General features: G+C 44.4%; 1 long non-coding RNA gene across 1 annotated transcript; it reads left to right on the forward strand.

The window, feature by feature from the left end:
* Positions 1-1156: 1156 nt before the first annotated feature.
* Positions 1157-8479, forward strand: LOC310848995. Its single transcript, XR_014566716.1, has 3 exons — positions 1157-1183; positions 4769-4955; positions 8329-8479. It is a non-coding gene; the product is annotated as an uncharacterized lncRNA (long non-coding RNA).
* The last annotated feature ends 13910 nt before the right edge of the window (positions 8480-22389 follow it).

Raw genomic sequence — 22389 nt, forward strand, 5'->3', positions numbered from 1 at the left:
GACCCCCCTGGCACCTTGCAGAGTAGGGGGTGGCAACCAGCTTTTGTAACAAAACGAAGTACAATATGCTCCTTTCTCTCCATGAGATCCGGGGAAAGGACATCACACAGAGCCCTCTTTGCCAGAGTCCCTGCTTATCTCTGCAGACTTAGCTCCTTTTCATGCTGCAGGTTTTAAGGGAAAGGCATCTAGCGGGCTTCAGCTTGCACAGGGCAGGAGCGTAGTGTGATTTCTTTTGTATTATTTCTTTGCACCATTGCTGCGTGTGACCCTTGAGAAAGAGGCTCCTGCCCCAAGGGGCTTACGATCTTACGATCCATGGGGAATCCATTCCCCCTCCCCCTCCCCCGTGCCAGGAGGTCATGGTGCCAACCTGAGTGAAACACGGCTGGGGTGGGGGCAGGCCTGACTCCCCCCAGCTGCTCACCCCCCTCCTTCTGAGTCAGGGGTCGGGCTGTCATGTGCCCAGGCAGGGGCAGTGAGGTCGACAGCCAGTGGTGACGGGGGCATGGGCAGCATGGCAGGGAAGCTTGTTCTGTCCCCCTCCTTCCCTGGGTCAGCTGGCCAGGCCCACTTGCCAGTGCTCAAGCTGTCCCTGCCGTACTTTGGGGGCTGCCCTCCCACGGGGCCCTGTGTCCCCACCGCAGGAAGGCCCTGCCTCCACTGGCTCGCCTTCCCCTGCACTGCTGCTGAGCTGCTCTGTGCCAGCAGGAGAAGGAGGGAAGTGGCTGGAGGGAGGCAGCAGACTGCGGACAGGAGGGAGCTGGGAAGCGGGGGGGGGGGGGGAGATGTGCCCCAGAAGAACATCATTGGGGAGGGGCCACGGGATCCCTGTCCCCTAGAGTGGATTCCTGTGCCAGGAGAATACTATGTCCGTCTTCCTTCACAGGGCCGTGGTTTCGGGAAGGCTCTGACCAAGCAGCAGCCCAGCGGAAACCCAGAATTTGTAGGTGTGCTGAACTAGGCTGGCCGGGATGGAGCCGAGACGCCCGTACAAAGGCCAAGGGGGAGAAGTTAGTAAGATCAGGTAGGGAGAAATGCCCCCTTCCCAGGTCCCCCACCCTCCTGCCCCAGACTGGTGCTAGGGTGGCTGGGAGCCAGGCGCCTGCTGATATCACCATTTGCTTTGTGGCGAGAGAAAGACGCAGCCTGGGGGCCCAGACGGAGGACACCTGCCTCAGAGGTACGGGGCAGGGGAAGGAGGGGGGCCTTAGGAAACACACAAGAAGGGTCTGCAGGATCAGGCCAAGGGCCCACTTGGTCCAGCCTCCTCTTCTCCCAGGGGCCACCCATATGCCTGTGGGAAAGCCGCAAGCAGAATTTGAGCCCACCTGGGACTTCCTGCAGGTGCTTTTCTGAAGCATTGTTTCCTCCATCAGGACTTTGACTACCCTCTCCTCCGTTCTGTTGCCTATGCAGTCAGAGATGCTCTTCTGCTGCATCTCATGGTCATCCGTTGGCTCCTTCAAAAAGGCGACTCTTGTGAGCTCAGCAGTGGGCTCTGCTTTAGGTCCCTGGGGTGGGTGTGACAGATGAATGGGCATCTGAGGGGACGTACTATCATTGTGTCCTGAGACCTTCCAGAGCGATTGCTGGTCTCTCTCTCTCTCTCTCTCTCTCTCTCTCTCTCTCTCTCTCACACACACACACACACACACACACAGTAATGTGTAAGGTAGATTTCATGCTGCTGTCTTGTAAAACACAAGCATTCATCAGAGTTCAATGTCAGCGTTTTGCTTAAAATAGCATTCAGTGTAGCCTGAGGAGTAATTTTGATGTTGCAGTTATCTAATATTAATATTTAACATTGAGATATTTTCTAATGAGCTGGTTGTATGCCCTCTCCAGAGTCTTTGGCCTATGTCTAAGACAGAAGCCTGGAAAGATTTCCCTGCCAAAGTTGGCCTGCAAGGCTGGGGGAGATAACAATCTGAGCCAGGAAGGCTTGGCCAAGAGGGCTTCCCACCCTTGTGATAGGAAAACAAGCCACCCAAATACTTGGGTCATGTTAGGCATCCATTGTGGAAAAGAAGATTTCCGTTTGGGGCGTTAATTTTCGCTGACACAGAAGGTGAAAGGGCCTGCAGCTCAAAGATAGCTGCTGCTGAATCACTTGTTTCTTGCAATATAAGGCATTAATATATATATATATCAGCATGTACACAAAAAGAGAGAAACCCCAAGAATGAAGGAAACAAGCTGAAGGGAATCTTGAGGAGACAGCTGAAGAACCTCTAGGATTCTCTGGCAGGACAATTAGTTCCAGTTGCTTTATTATTGCTGCCATTTGCTGGAGCCTCTAGAGCAGGATGGTTCAACTTTTCATACCAAGTGGGCCACGCGACTACTTTGACACAGAACCTATGGGCCACACACTGCCTTCCGGCACGGGATGTGAGTCCCCATCCCCAGCTCACCCACCAAATTGTTGATGATGCAAGACAGGTTGGCTCCTCCCCACATCAGCTGTCACCTTGCAGCAGCCATTCCACTGGCTTACAGCAAAGAGAGAGGTGGGAGGCAAAGCTACTCCACCAGTTCTGTTGAGACTACAGCAATTCTTTGATCCTCCTTTCCTCAAACTGTTTCCATTCCAGCTGATCATATTTAGCTAAAACCCAATGCATGTTTGTTTTTTCCTCCTCCCTCCCAATCCCTTTTCCCTTTGTGTCATGCACTCTAGATATAAGCCTGAGGCAGGGACTGTCATCCCAGATGGGGTTTGCAAAGTCAAACAAACAATAATTCCGTATTGGAGTTGTTTTACCTTTGTGTCAGCCTGGCATTTACCAGCAGCGCCTCAAGATTTGGCAGCTTGTTGATAGAACAGCAAGGGTAATTGTGGATCAAAAGGGACCAGAAGCTGCAAGCAGGCTTTATTTACCTGACCTTTCTTCTTCACAACTGGCTTGCCCATTAATGAGATGATTGGAACATTCCCCTCACCTAAGAAACTGGCATCATATGCTCTGAGCAGTTACTAAGCAGTAGCATGACATGTGCCATATGAACATAGTAAAGGCAAAAACACACCTCCCCCTCCCCAAGGTTCATAATAAGCCAATTTTTGCAATCCTCTCTCTTACCAGTGATGGAATGGTCCCTCTTCCTTCCTCATCTGTCAGGCTGGGGCAGACTTCTACTATCTATTTCCTGCACAGTTAGATCCATTCTCATACTAGACCATACGTTTGTTAATGCCATAGGAATGGCCACTCCCATGTTCCCTTTGCCCTGAAGGCACACACTGGGAAGCTGAAGGTTGTCAAAACACACATTCTGAGGTCATGAAAAACCACAAATTTAATTCTTGATGAGGAAGAAATGAAAGTATGAAAGAAATGAAGTATGAAAGTGTAGTGTGGAAATAATTGTCCCTTAGCCAATAAAACTTTCCTCTCTCCTGTGGACAGTAGTCTATATCGACACCTTGTCTCTCACATGCCATGGAGGTTTCTTGCTGCTGTCACTGTCTGCCATTTCCCATCACTGTCTCCTCTCAGCAGCCCACGCAGAAGCAAAGGGGCACAAGAGAAATTGACACAAGGATGCCTGGTGCTCCCTGTTGGGCAGCTGGGCTCTTGAGATGTGGTTCGGCGCACAGGGGTCCCCCTCCTGTGGTGGCCCTCTGACGGGCTTGCCATCTTGTGGACTGGTACATTTCCCTGGGAATCTAACTTAAGGGGAAAGGGAACTGTCACATCTTGCTCTGTGAAGAAACCTAATTAGACAGCTCTGTGGGGGCCTGAGAAGCAGAAGACAGTGTGTGGGGAAGGCAGACTTGTATCAAGAGGCCAGGGAGCCTTGTGGCGGACTGTTCAGTGTAAACGTTTCCCAAACAAACTGGTAATAGAACTTCCATCAATGCAGGTTTGGAATTAAATGGACAGTCGTCAAGCAATTATTTGTTGGTGGGCTGTTTTGATCCCAACTCTGGCAGACTCTACTGCATGCTTCCCTCAATGTCTCTGCTGCTCAACAGCCTTCTCGGTTCAGATGCTCAATATGTAAAAGGCTGGTTTGTAAATGGAAATGCTGCAGTTGACATTGGTGTCCATTGTAAGAGGTGAAGGACAAGCATGATCCCTTTCAGGCTTAGGCCCAGCAAACTGGGGGAGAGCAAGGAGGGTGTGAAGGAGGCTGGTGGGGAATCAGATTGTGTACACACACACACACACACACACACACACACACGTTCCTAGTTCCCTCTGCTGCCAACTTGCTTCTACTGCCCTCACACTCCAAAGACAACTCTTTCCTCTTTGTGCCTAAAACCCATTAAGGGAAACAATTGGCAGACTTGCCCCAGCGGCGCATGGGCAAGGGGGCCTCAACTCTTCTCCCATCTGTGACTTAATCCCCCACAGACCCTCTTCTGAAGTGCTTTTCTGTCAACCAGGGTCACTTCCAGTATTGCAACCTTGTCTGGAAGAAAAGATACCTGGAGAGAAGGCCTGTGTGGAGGCGACAGGGAGAGGGTTCTACCTTCCTCACCTAAACATGCCTGTTTTACTTTTAAAATTTCCAGGACTGGAGCTCTTCTGTGTCTATACACACTCTGTTCCTAGCACATTCTAAGTTAGAACCCCGTTCCACTATCATTTCTTGCCAGAGTCTTCCACAAGGTCTTCCTGACTTAGTGGGCTGATTCACTCTATGCAAGTGACCCCTAGATGATTCACTGCTGATACTTTGAATAGACCCAACGGAAAAGCATGGCCTTGACCTCTTGTGGACTGCTCTCATAATGCTCTTCTTTGATCAGTGAGGGTCCATTCACAGTTGGAAAGTGCCTACCAAACTTTCAGTCCTGAAGTGATGTCCCTGCCTCAGTTATCTCCAGTGAAACTGAAAATATCCAGTGAAATGCGAGGCCTAGAGAGGGAGCCATCTGGCAGTGACAATAGCTGTGCATTGTGAACCAGTTCAAGGTCCCAGGAGGCTTAAAGTAGGTGAGTGACAAACCTAACTAATTGGCAGGACAGTTGCTATTGCCCATTTTTGTTTCTTCTCTCAGAAGAGATACCCCCCGCATTTCTTTCCTCCTCTTCTGCCCCTTAGCGTTGTGTGTGAAATTTGCAAGCCCTTGGGATCCATTTCCATATTTGCTGTGCCAATTACTCCTATAGCAGGAAATGCCCCTCTAACAGAAAGCCTGGCCAGGTTGACTCTCCAGTGCTTTGTCAACAAACTCATGCATGTAAGCTAATTAAATTACATGCCGTGCCAAATACTCAATCAAGTGTCTGTCTGTTGGGGCGGGGGGAGTGCCTGCCACAGAACTAGCAGTTGTAGATGATTTTCAGAAGAAAAATAGAGAACTGAAAACCTGACGTGTCACTAGGCCAAACAAGGCAGTCTGTGGGAAATACACACAGATGTTGTTTGTGTGGGTCTGTGCCCGTTGTGTATTTTTAATATGGAAGGGAGCTGCCAATTAGATCAAAGCTGTGTGTGTGTGTGTGTGTGATTACCGTGTAAACAATTTGCCCACTCAAAATTGCCCTACATAAGCTGCTTTTCTTCCCATAATGACAGGGACTGGCAGGACACTGAGCAGTGTGCACTGGGGGAAGGGGGACTGGAGCTTGACTCGTGAGAGCAGGCTAGTGATTTGTGGGACCTGTACTGGCCAGAAGGCAAGTGTTGGAGGCAGGGGAGGCTTCAGAGCTGGAGGATGGAGGACAGGATGGGTTGGAAGAAGGGTTGGAAGAGGCAGGTCAGGCAAATGAAGGGCTGGGTGCTCCCCCACCCACCCCCACCCTCTCCTGAACCACTGTGTCATGGACTGGTTGGACGCAGAGGAATGGTGGGAGAAACCAGCTGGGGAATCACCAAGGGAAGAAGGTTCAAAGCCCAGGGACTGGTGGTGGTACAATGATGAGTGGTCAGAGAGAGAAAACCTGGAAGAGGGGGTGTCAGAAGCTGAAGAGGTAACAGGGAGCCGGGGAGTATATGGCAGAGAGATGTCTGGAATCAGAGGCAGAAGCTGAAGCAGGGGAGGAGGAAGACCAAGAGGCAGAGATGAGTCAGGTTGGTGAAGAATCACAGGTGTCTCCCTCTCCTGCTGTGACAAGCTGCACTCCGCACTTATCTCCCAGAACCAGAAGAAGCATTAAAAGGGTGGAGAAGAGGTTGGCTTCATGGAGGCGCAGTCTCTGATTGCCTGGAAAAGGCCCTGGAGAGGAGGGGACTTAGGCGGCTGTGAGTAGGAGGGGATCCCTGGGACAAGACCTACCAGGAATTAGTTGCTGTGCTCATTGGGCCTGACACTCTGCCAAGTCTGTGCAGATTGTGTTCTTGCTAATAAAGAGTTAACTCCAATGTGCATGGTGTGATTTGCTGTTGGCTCGCTCCTGAGGAGGGTATTGAAGAGACAGCTTCCACACAGGCACAGTCTCTGGCTGTCTGTGCGCAGCCCATCAGGGGAAGGTACATGAACTGGCGGAGGGGGAGGGGCCTCCTGTTGCTGCAACGGCTTCCTAGAGAGCAGACCTGGGAATAGCTGCACAGATTCTAGACTCCTGTGTGTGGTATTTGGAGCCAGAGAAACGACTGTAAGTGTCTGCTTTTGACAATTATGAGTTAACTATGTGCCATGTGCCTTTCTTCGGCTGGGAAGCACCCGTGACACATAAGGACAGGATGAGAAACTCTCTGCATCTCTGACTCGGTCTGATGAGAATTGGAAGTCCAACAGCATCTGGAGAGGCACAGGCCCCCAGCCCTTCCGTATGGGGGCTGCCATGCTACTTAACTGCATGTAAGAGCTAGTTTCTTCCATGCGGCAGCATTCAAAATTATGATCCCCCTCAATCTGTATTCTGATGTAGTGAAGGCAGCAAAACCCTGCCTAGGTGCTCAACTTTCCCTCCTTCACTCTGCTGCCTCAGGCTGTTTTCTCCCAGCCCAACTCCAACACTGATGTGAGGAAACCTGGGAAGATGAAGGGATGGGTTATAGCAGGGGTGGGTACAGTATAGGTCCCAATTTGGCTGGTGAGGCCATTTGCCTGATACCATGCCCACCTGCCCCACACATGATCAGGTGCAGGGCAGGTAGAGTAGTGCTACATTGACTGTGTGACTGCACTCCTCATGGTCTAATGGGCAACGAGTTCAAGCCTGCTGTATAATCCTCACAGTGAGGTGAGGGTTTGGCTCCTCTCACCCACACCTCCCTTTTCATGTGAAATTCAGACCTTCTCATCTCCACTTGAGACATGAATGATGCTGATAGATAAATAAGCAACATCACTGCCTCTTCCATCTCTAGTTTGGCTTTGAATGCTTACATAATTGTCATGGACATTAACCCCCCACATTATCTAACCCTGTCCTGGCAGCTGACTCTTAAGCATCTTATGTGCTTTCACGTAAGTGTGGGCCCTGTGTCATGAATTCTGATGTGAATGGCAGAGCAGTTAGTGATGTCCCAGCCTCAAGATCCATGCACACTTTCTGCATTCCATTAGGAAAGCAGGACTTTTCATGAGTTAGAATCCATTCCATCTGAAACACACTTTCCCAATAACCTATTAGATGAAACAATGTCAATTCTATGCAATCTAATTATAAATGTAGAGCAGCACACTGCAAATTTCCTATCCCATTCCAGCAAGTGGCCAAACACAGGCATAATCTCACATTTCCATTTGGTTGTGGTTTCTAATGTCTGTTTGTTTTGTTTAGTGTGCATTTTTTCAAATATTGGAGCAATTAAGTTGGCTAAATGTACAGAGCTTTGCAAATGTAACTTGGTTTCATTTCCACAAGAAATGAGAAGTCAGGAACATTTCTTTAGGAAGACTGAGAACTCTGTTGACTTTATGCACTTTTTTGGAGGGAGGGAGAAATGTCACAGAATTGTAGAGTTTGAAGATACTCCCAACGATCATCTAGTCCAATGCCCTGCAATGAAGGAATTTCAAATAGATAATAAGTGACAGAGGACCATCCAACTTCTGCTTAAAAACCTCCAAGGAAGGAGAGTCCACAACCTTCCAAGGGAGTCAGTTCCTCTGGAACAGCTGTTACCATCAGAAAGTTCTTTCTGGTGGAGTCTGAATCTCCTTTCTTGTAACGTGAAAACATTGGTTTTGGTCCTGGCCTCCAAAGCAGGAGAAAACACGTTTGCTCCATCCTCCAGCCCTTTAGATATTTGAAGATGGCTATCATCTCCTCTCGGGTTCCTCTACGAGGCTAAACATACCCAACTCCCTCAACCATCCGTAATAAGACTTGGTTTCCAGACCCTTTATCATCTTGGTCACCCTCCTTTGCACACATTCCAGTTTGTCAATATATTTCCTTGTATCATTTACAGGATGATACAGATTCCTCACCCTATCATAGTTCAGTCGTGTAGATGGGTTGGTATCATCCTGACAAGCAGAGGCTTCTACACCTGGTCAGAATTCTGGGGACACAGAGGAGAAGTCAAATTCTTTTTGGCTGGACAATACAGATGACTGAAATATACTACCGAAAGACAGCTGAACCGAAAGACAGCTGAAGAAGCAAAGGAAAAAGCATTGGCTGTAGAGGAAAAGATACCACCGATATGTAGGCAGCTCGAGGATCACAAGTCGTTGTTGTCTATGATTGAACTGAAGGAAAAACAACAAATCTGAGGATCAGGGCTGTACCTGAACTTGAGAAAGATAGCCTAAGTGATTTTCTTACGCTGGAATTTGCAGACTTTTGGAACCTAGACTCAGACAAGCAAGAGTTTAAGATAGTAAGCGCTTTCAGACTTGGAAGAGGGGGGAAGAAAGAACAGGGTGAGAGACTGTTTGATTACCCTCCGATCAAAAGAGGAGAGAGACAAAATATTGACTCTGCACTTCCAGAAGACCTTGGAAATACATGAATCAAGAGTAGAGATTTTTAAGGACATTCCGAAACACCTTTTGGACCTTAGGTCTAACTACGGAGACCTGGTGGCCCTGCTGAGAGGAAATAGAACTGTTTTCAGGTGGGAATTCCCCCAAGGCCTATCTTTTACTTTCAAAGGGAGAAAGTTTAAAATAAGATCAGTGGAAGACAAAGAAAATTTTTTGAGAGAGCACGGAGAAGACCTGCAAAAAGAAGCTGAAGAAGAAGAAGAGCCAAGAGCATTAAAACCAGGAATACTAGATATAGTACCACTACCTTTGGGATTGGACAAATTAGAGAAAGTGACACCACCGACAGAACAAGAACAATTATTGGGTGCAGTTGGAGGAAAAGCAAAATAATCACACCATGTCTCTGCAACTATTCACGGTTTTAACTCCCCGGAGAAAAGGAAAAACGTTTTTCATCTATTGAAAAAGGAACAATTGGACTTGATTTGTTTACAGGAAACACATGTGATAAGGCTACACAGGAAAGTATTGATCAGTAAAAGATTGGGTCAAGAGTTTATTTCATCGGATAAAGTAAAAAAGAGAGGAGTAGTAATCTATGCAAAACAGAGCCTATCACCGAAATTTATCTTTAAAGACGACCAAGGAAGATTTGTGGCAATTGAAATCCAAACACAAGGAGAGAAATTTCTGATTGTAGGAGTTTATGCACCAAATGAGGGGAAATCTGAATTTTTTAAGAAGTTGCATGAGACATTGTTGGACTATATGGATTACATTATTATGATGGGAGATATGAATGGAGTGGTGTCTACAAATATGGACAAGTCGCAGAGACAGGTTGTATCCAAAGATGGCAGACTACCAAAAACTTTTTTTGAGATGACTGACAATATGGACTTGATTGACATTTGGAGAACAAAAAATCCCTTGGGTAGAGAGGGAACTTTCTTCTCTGAAGCCAAAATGATATGGACAAGAATTGAGCAAATCTGGATAACAAGGGGACTGGATCCCAAGATTCGAAAAGCGGAAATTTGTCCTAAAACTTGCTCCGACCATAATGCTGTGAGAATGGAGATGAAATTAACACCAACTGGTTCCTTTAGATGGAGGATGAATGACACCTTGTTTAGAGACGCAGAGGTTACTAAGAAGGCCCAAAAAACCTTGAGAGACTATTTTGAGATAAATATGAACACTACTATGGAAAAAAGAGTAATCTGGCACGCAAGCAAAGCGGTTATGAGGGGGTTTCTAATTCAACAGAATGCAATAAAGAAGAGAACTCAAAATGAGAAAAAAGACAAAATTTTGGAGAAAATAAAAGAGGGAGAGAGGAAATTGAGAGCGAAACCAAAGTCACAAGAGATTCTGAGAGAAATAAAGTTATACCAAGCTCAATATATGAAAATGATGAACCAGGAAATAGAATGGAAAATCAAACAGATGAGACAAAGGACATTTGAATCGGCAAATAAATGTGGGAAATTGCTAGCTTGGCAAATGAAAAAAAGACAAAAACTCAACACTATTACTAATTTGGAAGTGGAAGGAAAGAATATACAGAATCCAGTGGAAATTAGAAAATGTTTCCAGAGGTATTTTAAACAGTTATACACACAAGGGCCACAAAAAGAGACTGATATAAATCAATTCCTAAAAACAAATGGACTACAAAAAATATCTCAAGAAAATAAGTTAATGCTGAATTATAAAATAACAGAACAGGAGGTGGAAGGTGCCATTCAGAGTATGCAGTTGGGCAAATCTCCAGGGCCGGATGGCTTAACCTCAAAATATTATAGATGTTTGAAAGATTGGATAAGTCAACCACTAAAGGAGGTCTGCAATGAAATTTTGGAGGGGGGAAAAGCGCCAGAGTCGTGGAAGGAAGCCTATATTACACTTATACCGAAAACTGAGTCTGAAAAGACACAACTTAAGAACTACCGCCCCATATCCCCGCTTAATGTGGATTACAAATTTTTGCAGATATTTTGGCTAAAAGACTAAAAAAAGTATTAGTGGAGGAGATACACAAAGATCAAGCTGGCTTTCTCCCGGGTAGACACCCGGGACAACACGAGGAATATAATTAACATTTTGGGGAAGCTGCAAGTGAACATCAATACCAAAGCAGTTTTAATCTTTGTAGATGCGGAGAAAGCCTTTGATAAGATTTCCTGGAGTTTTATGAAGAAGAATCTTCAGGGGATGGGGGTTGGTCAAGGGTTTGAAAATGGTATAGGTGCAATTTACTCAGAACAAAAGGCTAAACTAATAGTCAATAATGTGGTGACAAAGGAATTTAAGATAGAGAAAGGGACACGACAAGGCTGCCCTATTTCCCCATTGCTCTTTATTTCGGTTCTGGAGGTTTTGCTAAATATGATTAGAAGGGACCATCTGATCAAAAGTATACAGGTCGGAGCCAAACAGTACAAATTGAAAGCTTTCACAGATGACTTAGTATTGACATTACAGGAGCCAGAATCTAGTACTAAAAGGGTATTGGATCTGATTCAAGAATTTAGTCAAGTGGCAGGATTTAAGCTGAACAAGTTAAAAACTAAGGTTCTTGAGAAAAATTTAACACCGATTGAGAAAGAGAGGTTTCAGAAGGAGACAGGTTTAACATTAGTTAAGAAAGTTAAATACCTGGGGGTTAATATGACCACTAAGAATTTAAATTTATTCAAAGATAATTATGAGAAATGTTGGTCAGAAGTGAAAAAAGATTTAGAAATATGGTCAAATTTGAAGCTTTCCTTGTTAGGTCGAATCGCTGTTATAAAGATGAATGTATTGCCAAGAATGTTATTTTTGTTTCAATCATTGCAAATTTTGGACAAGATGGACTGTTTCAAGAAGTGGCAGAGAGATATTTCTAGATTTGTCTGGCAGGGCAAGAAGCCCAGAATAAAATTTAAAATATTAACTGATGTAAAGGAAAGAGGAGGATTTGCCCTGCCGGACCTTAAACTTTACTATGAATCAGCAGCATTTTGCTGGCTGAAGGAATGGCTGCTTCTTGAGAACACAGACATTTTGGATTTAGAAGGTTTTAATAATGTTTTTGGGTGGCATGCATATTTATGGTATGACAAGGTTAAAGCACACAAAGCATTTAAAAACCATATTGTCAGGAAAGCATTGTTTAATGTCTGGACAAGATACAAAGATTTACTTGAAAATAAAACCCCAAGGTGGTTATCACCGATGGAAGCGAAGGCTCAGAAAAAGCTCAATATGGAGGCCAAATGGCCAAAATATTGGGAGATTTTGGAACAAGAAGGTGACAAATTGAAATTGCAGAGTTTTGAGAAACTAAAAGATAAAGTGCGAGACTGGCTTCATTATTATCAAATAAGGGAGGCTTATAATATGGATAAAAAAATTGGCTTCCAGGTGGAAAAATCAAAATTGGAAACAGAACTGTTAGATCCTAAAACTAAGATACTATCAAGAATGTATAACTTGCTGTTGAAATGGAATACACAGGATGAAACGGTTAAATCTGCTATGATTAAATGGGCACAAGATGTTGGACATAACATAATGTTTGCAGTTGTGGACCACAGGTATGAAATTCACGGCATGTAATGCCTTAAGAGAGAATATTATGAAAATGATGTACAGGTGGTACATGACACTAGTCAAGTGCAAGCTACATGACACTAGTCAAGCTTGCACTAGTCAAATGCAAGCTTGACTAGTGGTACATGACACTAGTCAAGCTTGCATTTGCCCGATAATAAGTGTTGGAAATGTAAAGAGAATGAAGGCACATTCTTTCACCTTTGGTGGACGTGCCCAAGAATTAAAGCTTTCTGGGAGATGATCTATAATGAAATGAAAAAAGTATTTAAATATACCTTCCTGAACAAACCAGAGGCCTTTCTCCTGGGCATGGTCGGCCAATTGGTGCCAAAGAAGGACAGAACTTTCTTTATGTATGCAACAACAGCAGCAAGAATACTCATCGCAAAGTATTGGAAGACACAAGATCTACCCACCCTGGAAGAATGGCAGATGAAAGTGATAGACTATATGGAACTGGCGGAAATGACTGGCAGAATCCGAGACCAGGGAGAAGAGTCGGTGGAAGAAGATTGGAAGAAATTTAAAGACTATTTGCAGAAACATTGTAAAATTAATGAATGTTAAAATGATGTCGGATTGAAATGAAGCGGCCTTAGCAACAAGGTTAATAAGAATATGTAAAAATGGATTGATAATGGATGAAAATATAAAGTTATAATACGTTAAGATATAGAATTAAGATCAACATAAAGAGGGTAAGGATTTGCTGATTTAACCATGTGAACTGGAATACAAAAAAGGAGGCGTGAGGAGGTCAGGGAAATAAGTAAATGGAATTTAAGATAAGAAAAGATTGATTCGTTTTTAACTGTTTTTTTATCTATTTTTTCTGTATTTCGCATTCTTTTTTTCTTTCATGTATTTTTGTATTTTTTGTATTTTCTTTTTCCCCCTTTTTATTCTGTAACTTTTTTCTCTTTGTAAAACATTAATAAATATCTTTTTAAAAAAATACAGATGACTGAAATATACTGTCCACTTTCAGTATACTGTAGTGGTTTACTTAGTAGAGAATTGCTTTTAATCACCTTTTGTCATTTGCATCTTTACTTTGTGGCTAAGATGGAAGTTGAACCCAGATCTCCACGGCTGAAGTTCTTGACCACGCACAGATTAGGAGGGGATGCCCTGAACAACTCATTTCATATGGATGATTTGAGGAGTGGCAGGACCTCAAACTCTGTAACAATTGCTTCAACAAAAAAGCATCTGCATAGCCACCTCCACAATCCTAGGCAGCCACACCTGAAATGTGACAAGCACTACAGGCTCTAAAAGCTATATAATGATGCTTTACGTGACTCAAAGGATTATAGACCAGGAGGTCACAAGGTCCTTTCAACGCCAAAAAGCAGGTTCCTCTACACCAGTAACCTAGAAATTAGTCTGCACAGCTCAAGCCCTTAGCGTGGAACAGACAGAGGCACTGCCCCAAGGAGCCAACACAGTAGTTAAGCTCCTCATGACTAAAACAAATATTTGCATGTGAATGTGCTTAGTTTACCTTTTGGTTTCTGTTTTGTTGATGCTGTTAATATTGTTTTATATATTATAAATGGTGTATTGATTTGTTAATCATATAATATGACTTTTGCTTTAATTGTGATTCTTAGCTTATTTTTTAGTAGTTGCTTTGTTAACAGTGTTTTATAGATTGTAGATACTTTTTATGTTATATTTGTGATGTATGTTCATCATGTTATTGTTATTTATTGTTTGGAAGCCACTTTGCGATTCATTTAAATGAAAAGTGCTTGCATTCATCCCCAGTATCTCCTGGCCCCATTTTTGTTTTATTCCTTTTGCCTCTACCCTCTTCCCCCTCCTCCTCCCTAAATTGAAATGTGGATTAAAAGCTTATTGAGTCAGTCCTGTCTTTTGTTGCATTGCATTACTCTGTGAAGCATCCTGTACTGATGGTGTATAACAGGATTGGGCCAAAGATACACAGGTGTCCACCAGTATGCCCCTGCCCAATTTGCAGGAGACTCCCAGATGCTTGCTGGTTGCTGGATTTTATTTTATTTTAAAAAAGAACATGTCCAAGGTGGGTTTTGTTTCTTGTAAGGCATTTATTATACGCCTAAGCAAGAGAGTATGTTCAGGATCACTGAACATGGATTAGTTTATGCCTAAATTGTTAAGAGATCCTGGAAAACAACTCTTGTTTTGTAAAGTCAAAATACATTGTTGAAACACAGTGATTCTAGACTGGGACCATTCTGATCTTCAGGAAACGGAGAATCAAAATGAGTAAAAATGTTCTCACATTTAGTGGCTTGCAATCTTTCACTTATTTATCTGGGGGGAAAATACATAAAAGCCATAGATGCATAATTGTTTCCAGGGCAGCACACACAATTATATTAAAAACAATATAAATAAGTATAACAGTAAGAAAAGAGTGGGCCTCGTCCAATCCATTACTGATCCCAATTTTAACACAAACCAGAAACCAGACTGAAGTGGATCCAGGTAACTGGTCTCATCCAAGAACGACTGGAGTTTCACTGCAATTATTTGCATACTTGTTGGTTTTTACCTTCCTGCTCTGATACATGCTCTCAGGATGGCTTATAGCAGTTTCCCCTAAGTTTTAACAGTACCATCTCCATGGGGCTCCCAATCTATAAAACCTAATTGCTTGAGCGTTTTGCCCAAGAAGGGGATGTCTGTAACTGGGAAGGAGATGCCCTGGAGCCTAAGGAGAATTTCTTCAGGAACATTGACACAACTACCTGTCTCAAGGTGATTGGGAATGTCCCTTCCTATGTGAAGCATTACCGGCAGGTGTCAGCTGCGAGTGGGGGAAGAGTCGATCAAGCAGGCAGCAGGCATTAGTCCTCCAAGCACCTTGTCCACTTCCTCATATTGCAATGACTGAAATCCATTCAATAAAATAAGCCTGAATGGTGTTCTGAATGGTGCTCTGGGTGTATACCTTAACTGAACCGCAGAACTAGTGATGTCCAGGTTAACACACACAAATTTGTTCTGGCAGTGCTTAGCAAACACGTCATAGGATGCTTCAGAAAGCTCCTTCACATCATCATTTGGGCCAAGTTGGCGAACACTGTGAATTACCTAGTAAAATGCCGTACTGCAATCACTCCTACAGAGTAGGCTGCATAATGAGCTTTTATCCATTTTCTCCCACTTGCATTCTAGCCATTTTCCTGTCTATCTCGTTTTTCTCAGCTCTCTCTGGTAAAGCAAAATTTTAGTTGAGTAAGACCATCTGACCTTGTCTTTTTTGCGCTGACTAGTAATAGGTATATACCTCACATCAAACTCAGTTTGACAGCTGATGTCATGTGATGTCATAGGAAGTCCCTACACACTGAACATTTTTGACTCTACAATGCTCATTCAGAATCGCTTCCATGACTTTACCCCCATCCCAGTTATGTTTATACTTTATAGCTGTTATGTATCCAGCATCTAACTCCCTCAACCAGTCTATGATAAACTTGGGGCGCTTGCCACAAATTCTGCCTGTGCCTAAGACAGAGCCTTGGCTATGAGGAAGAACCAGACTACTGATGGTGCTGTTGCCATGGTTTCCATGAAAGCAACACATGACCCAAATGTTTTGATCAAAGGATCCTGTGGAAAGCAGGATCTGATACACTGACAGCTTTAGAAAATTGTTCAGCTGAATTCATTTTCAAAAGGGTTTAAAAACAAAACAAAAAACCCCATATTTATTGTTCTGTGATTATAGGACTCACACTTCATTTTGATGACAAAGGTAAAGGTAAAGGACTCCTAGATGGTTAAGTCCAGTCAAACTTGACTATGGGGTGTGGTGCTCATCTTGCTTCAGGCTGAGGGAGCTGGCATTTGTTCACAGACAACTTTCCGGGTCATGTGCCCAGCAGGACTAAACCGCTTTTGATGCAACAGGACACTGTGGTGGAAACTAGAGCACATGGAAACGCTGTTTACCTTCCTGCCGCAGTGGTACCTATTTATCTACTTGCACTGGTGGGCTTTCGAACTGCTAGGTTGGCAGGAGCTGGGACAGAGCAATGGGAGCTCAGCCCATTTTGGGGATTCAAACCACCAACCTTTCAATTGGCAAGCCCAAGAGGCTCAGTGGTTTAGACCACAGCACCACCTACTCCCTCTATGACAGACTAATGCAAGTTGAGGAAAAAAGCTTTTAAATAAGACAATATTCACCTATTTCCTTTTACTGCAATCTACTGTATGCCTTCTTGAGAATTATTCAATCAAACAGTGGGATACATAACATTTCAAAATGAATTAATTAAATTATTACTATAATTGTTACTATTCATGTGCTTAAAAAGAAGAGATTTTATTTTTTAAAATTGTTTTTATTGAAATATTTTCAATACATATAGAGTACACATATAGAGTCTCTGTTTTCAGTTCATAGAGTCCTGTCTACAGGTCTGTTAAATTTGGTGCGAGACACTGTTTTCATGGGCACTGTGAGAGGAGAAGGATGTGGTGAGAGAGAGATTGGAGAAAGAAGGGGGGGGTAGAAGATGACCGTATTTTCAACACATAACATGACAAGTTCTGCACAATCTAATTGAGATAGAAATTTATGATGCAATTGTATGCACCTCAACTCAGAAATATAAATGGATCATGGTTGTTTTAAATTGACAGGTTATTGTACTGTGCTCTGCCCTTAGATTTGCTTGTTTCATGAAATTGTCAAGGTACAAAGAGCCTGAAAAACACAGAAGCCAAGGAGGAGAAATGTAGAGAGGTCAGAGCTCAAATACTAGTAAAAGCTAAATGAATACATTTGAAGGTAAGTCACTGATTCTTACATAGGAAAAGTAACCAGTGGAGTGAATTTGTTTTGAAACATGCAGAAACATCGCCACATCTGCATGCAGAAGACAATCAGGTGAGTGGTACAATTCAAAGCAAAAACAAGAAACTTAAGCTGGAAATAGGGGAGACTAAGACTGTAATCCAATGCACATTTACCTGGGAGCAAGTCCCACTGAATTTACGTCTATGTTGACATGTATAGGATTATACTGTAGAGAGATTACAGTAATCCTTTCAGGACAAAATTAGGGAGGAACTAAAATATAAGCAGAATCAACAGCAAGGGGTTTTTTATTTTTATTTTTTAGCAATATTTGATCACTGCAAAAGATAAATAAGTAAAGGTGAAATCTGATATGATCAAAAATAATACCAAGCTCTCGAGCCCCAAGAAAAATAAACAAAAGGAAAAGGAAAGGAAGAGTCTGAATGATAAAACAATTAAATCCTCTCTTTGAAAGAAGTGCAGAGCAATTATTCATAAGTTTTACCGTAACTAGAAGTAGAAGTCCTGGAGCACCTCCAGACTGACACTATTTTCCATAGAATCAAAGAATTGCAGAGTTGGAAGGAACCCCTAGGGTCATCTAGTCCAACCCCCTGCAATGCAGGAATCTCAACTAGTCCATACATAACAGATGGCCATCCAACCTCTGCTTAAAAACCTCCAAGGAAGGAGAGTCCACAACCTCCCAAGGGTTGAACAAATTCCACTGTTGAACAACTCTTACTGTCAGAAAATTCTTCTTGGTGTTTAGTTGGAATCTCCTTTCTTTAACTTGAAGCCATTGATTTGGTCCCTGCCCTCTGGAGCAGGAGAAAGCAATCTTGCTCCATCCTCCATGGGACAGTCTTTTGGATATTTGAAGGTGGCCATATATCTCCTCTCAGTCTCCTCTTTCCCAAACTAAACATACCCAGCTCTTTCAACTGTTCCTTGCAAGGCTTGGTTTCCAGGTCCTTGACCATCTTGATAAATTAATTTCTAAAATGTATACAGTGGTACCTCGGGTTACATTCGCTTCATGTTACATATGCTTCAGGTTACAGACTCCACTAACACAGAAATAGTACCTCGGGTTAAGAACTTTGCTTCAGGATGAGAACAGAAATTGTGCTTTGGTGGTGCGGCGGCAGCAGGAGGCCCCATTAGCTAAAGTGGTGCTTCAGGTTAAGAACAGTTTCAGGTTAAGAATGGACCTCCGGAACAAATTAAGTACTTAACCCGAGGTACCACTGTAAATTGTTATTAGAATGAGAAACAAAAGATGAACTGGTGAAGTCAGTGATGACATATTGGACTAAAGATTTAGGATATAATATTATGACTTCATGGGAGAAACTATGGAGAGTGGATTTGAAATTCACTATGTGCTACACTGTGAAAGAAAATTATATGAAAATGATGTATAGGTAGTATTTAATGTATAAAACAGCATCAAGTACTTGTTGGAAGTGTAAGTGGTCTGAGGGGTCATTTTATCATATATGGTGGACTTGTGGCAAGGTTAAAGGTTTTTGGGACATGATATACAATGAATTGAAAAAGATGTTTACACTGACCATTCTAAAAAAAACGAAGCCTTTTTGTTGGGGATAATAGGGACGGTAAATCCCCAAAAGCTGAAAACTGTTTTATGTATGCAACAACTGAAGCTAGAACTTTATATGCACAAAAATGGAAAGATGAAGTCAAAGAGACTCCGAACTAAGGATGAATGGCTTATAAAACTGATGGACTATGCAGAAATGGTGAAACTGACTGCTGAAATAAGAGGACAAAATGATATTTTCAAAGAAGAATGGAGGCCATTGATGGACAACCTATTGAATTATCATTCTTATATGAAATCACGTGCAGGATTTGAGATATTATTATTATAATAATAATAATAATAATAATAATAATAATAATAATTTTTTTATTTATACCCCGCCCTCCCCAGCCAAGGCCGGGCTCAGAGCGGCTTACAAACAATAATAAAAACAAGAAGAATGATTACAACTTAAAAACAAAAATAAAATACAACATTAAAATAATGGAACATTAAAATATTAAAATGTAGCCTCGTCACAGGAGGAGAAGGAAAAGAAAACAAAAGAGAGAGAGAGAGGGAGAGAGAGAGAGGGAGGGAGGGAATCAAATTGGCTCCAAGCCAAAGGCCAGGCGGAACAACTCTGTCTTACAGGCCCTGCGGAAAGAAATCAGATCCTGCAGGGCCCTGGTCTCATGAGACACAAGCGTTCCACCAGGCCGGAGCCAGAGTTGAAAAGGCCCTGGCTCTGGTTGAAGCCAATCTAACTTCCTTAGGGCCTGGGACCACTAGGGTGTTGCTATTTATGGACCTTGAGGCTCTCCGTGGGGCATACCGGGAGAGGCGGTCCCGTAGGTACGAGGGTCCTAGGCCGTGAAGGGCTTTAAAGGTCAAAAGCAGCACCTTAAATCTGACCCTGTACTCCACCGGGAGCCAGTGCAGCTTGAAAAGCACTGGGTGAATATGCTCCCATGGCAGAGACCCCGTGAGGAGCCTCGCTGCAGCATTCTGTACCCGCTGGAGTTTCTGGGACAGCTTCAAGGGCAGCCCCGCATAGAGCGAATTACAGTAGTCAAGCCTGGAGATGACCATCGCATGGATCACTGTGGCCAAATCAGGGCGGGAAAGGTAAGGGACCAACTGCTTGATGCGGCGAAGGTGGAAAAATGTCGCCTTGGCTGTTGCTGTAACTTGCGCCTCCATGGAAAGGGAGGCGTCAAGATTACACCCAAACTCTTAACGGAAGGCAATGGCACTAATTGGGCCCCCGCAAGAGAAGGGAGTTGGTCCCTCATCCCCATGCCATCCTGACCTAGCCATAGGACCTCTGTCTTCGAAGGATTTAGTTTCAATCGGCTCCCACGAAACCATCCAGCCACAGCTTCCAAGCATCTGGTCAGTGTGTTCGGGGCTGAGTCAGTGTGGCCATCCATCAGCAGATAGAGCTGAGTGTCATCAGCATATTGGTGATAGCCCAGCCCAAAGCTCCGGATAATCTGGGCAAGGGGGCGCATAAAGATGTTAAAAAGCATTGGGGAGAGAATTGCGCCCTGCGGCACTCCACACACCAAGGAGTGGCGCGACGACATTTCCCTCCCTAGTGCCACCCTCTGTCCCCGACCAGAGATAAAAGAGCACAACCACTTACGGGCTATGCCCTGTATCCCCACGTCTGCGAGGCGGTGGTCCAGAAGTTCATGATCGACCATGTCAAAGGCTGCTGACAAATCTAAAAGGATCAGCAGTCCTGACCCGCCTCGATCCAGTTGTCTACGGAGATCATCTGTTAGGGCAACCAGAGCCGTCTCCGTCCCAAAACCAGGATGGAAACCGGACTGAAATGGATCTAATGCCGATGTTTCCTCCAGAAACCTACCAAGCTGTTCAGCAACCGCTCTCTCAACTACCTTACCCAGGTATGGAAGATTTGAAACTGGGCGGTAATTGGATAGGTCTAAGGGATCTAATGAAGTTTTTTTTAAGAGTGGACACACCACTGCTTCCTTCAGTTCCCCTGGGAATGTCCCCGTGTCAAGGGACAAATTGATAATTTCAACCAGGGGGGTCCGCACAACATCTGGACACTCCCTAATCAGCCAAGACGGGCACGGATCGAGGAGACAGGTGGTGGGCCTACCAACTTGGAGGAATCTATCCACATCAGTAGGGAGTATCCGATCGAAATGGTCCAACACTGGACCTGAAGTCAGTCGAGGGGCCTCCAGTTCAGTCACTGTATCTAAATTGGCAGGGAGGTCACGGCGGAGCAACGGGACTTTCTCCGCAAAAAAACTTGCGAATGCCTCACAGCTATGGGTCGAATTTGTGCTTAAATTTGGTTGTCCTCCTAAGGACGTTATTGACCTAATTATTCTAAAAAGTTGTGCCGGGCGAGAGCTAGCGGATGCAATGGAAGCTGCAAAGTAAGATTTCTTAGCAGCTTTCATAGCCGACTCATAGGCTTTCATAAGCGTCCTATAAGATGTTCTTGAGGCTCCGTCATGAGTCCGTCGCCATACTCGCTCTAGCCGTCTGAGATCCCGCTTCATTTTCCGGAGCTCCTCAGTAAACCAAGGGGCCCGGTTTTGACGGGGTCGCAGAGGGCGCTTAGGCGCGATCTCATCAATGGCTGCCAAGAGCCGGTTATTCCAGTCCTCAACAAGGTCATCTAATGAGTTGCCAGGAGGAGCAGGGTTCCGCAAGGCTTGTCGGAATCTATCAGGATCCATCAGTTTTCGCGGACGAGCCCAAATAGGTTCGCCACCCGAGCTGGGGAGGAGCGGGAAGTCAATCTTGGCTTTCAGGGCGTAGTGATCAGACCATGGCACTTCCACAGCAGGGAGCATGATCACATCTATGCCAGCCCCAAAGATCAGATCCAGCGTGTGGCCTGCTTGATGAGTGGGGCCCAAAACAACCTGGGAGAGCCCTAGTGTTGCCATGGAAGTCACTAGGTCCAGAGCCTGTGAGGAGGGAGCGGCATCGGCATGGACGTTGAAGTCTCCCAAAACCAGTAGGTTTGGGAACTCCAAGGCCCAGCCCGCCACCACCTCCAGCAGGTCTGACAGGGTGGCTGCAGGTGTGCTGGGTGGTCGGTACACCAGCCAGACAGCGAAGCTCTCCTTGGTGCCCCACACAAGACCAACACATTCAATGCTGGAGATCGCCAGTGATGGCAGAGCTCTGAAAGAGCAATCCTCCCGGAATAACAACGCTACTCCTCCCCCCCGACCCACAGTCCGCGATTGATGGAGGACAGAGAAACCTGGGGGTGTTATCTCATGTAGGGAGACTACTTCGCCTTCCCGTACCCAGGTCTCTGTCACGCAAGCCAGGTCAATCCCCTGCGAGACAAAAAAGTCATGCATGGTGGCGGTTTTGTTGCCTATGGACCTGGCATTGCACAGCACCAATGACGGAGGTGTGTAATCCTTGCTCTCCCTACCCTCATCCCTTGGGATATGAGCAATGGAAGAATGTAGAGAATGGATTTTGGGGGCTTAGAAAATAAACATAGATGTGTTTTAATGCAGCTATTAAGGAGGAATTAAAAAACAATCCACGAAGGAGGGGACCGGG

This window comes from Podarcis gaigeae (genome assembly GCF_964106915.1).
Source record: "Podarcis gaigeae genome assembly, chromosome: 7".
NCBI lineage: Eukaryota > Metazoa > Chordata > Lepidosauria > Squamata > Lacertidae > Podarcis > Podarcis gaigeae.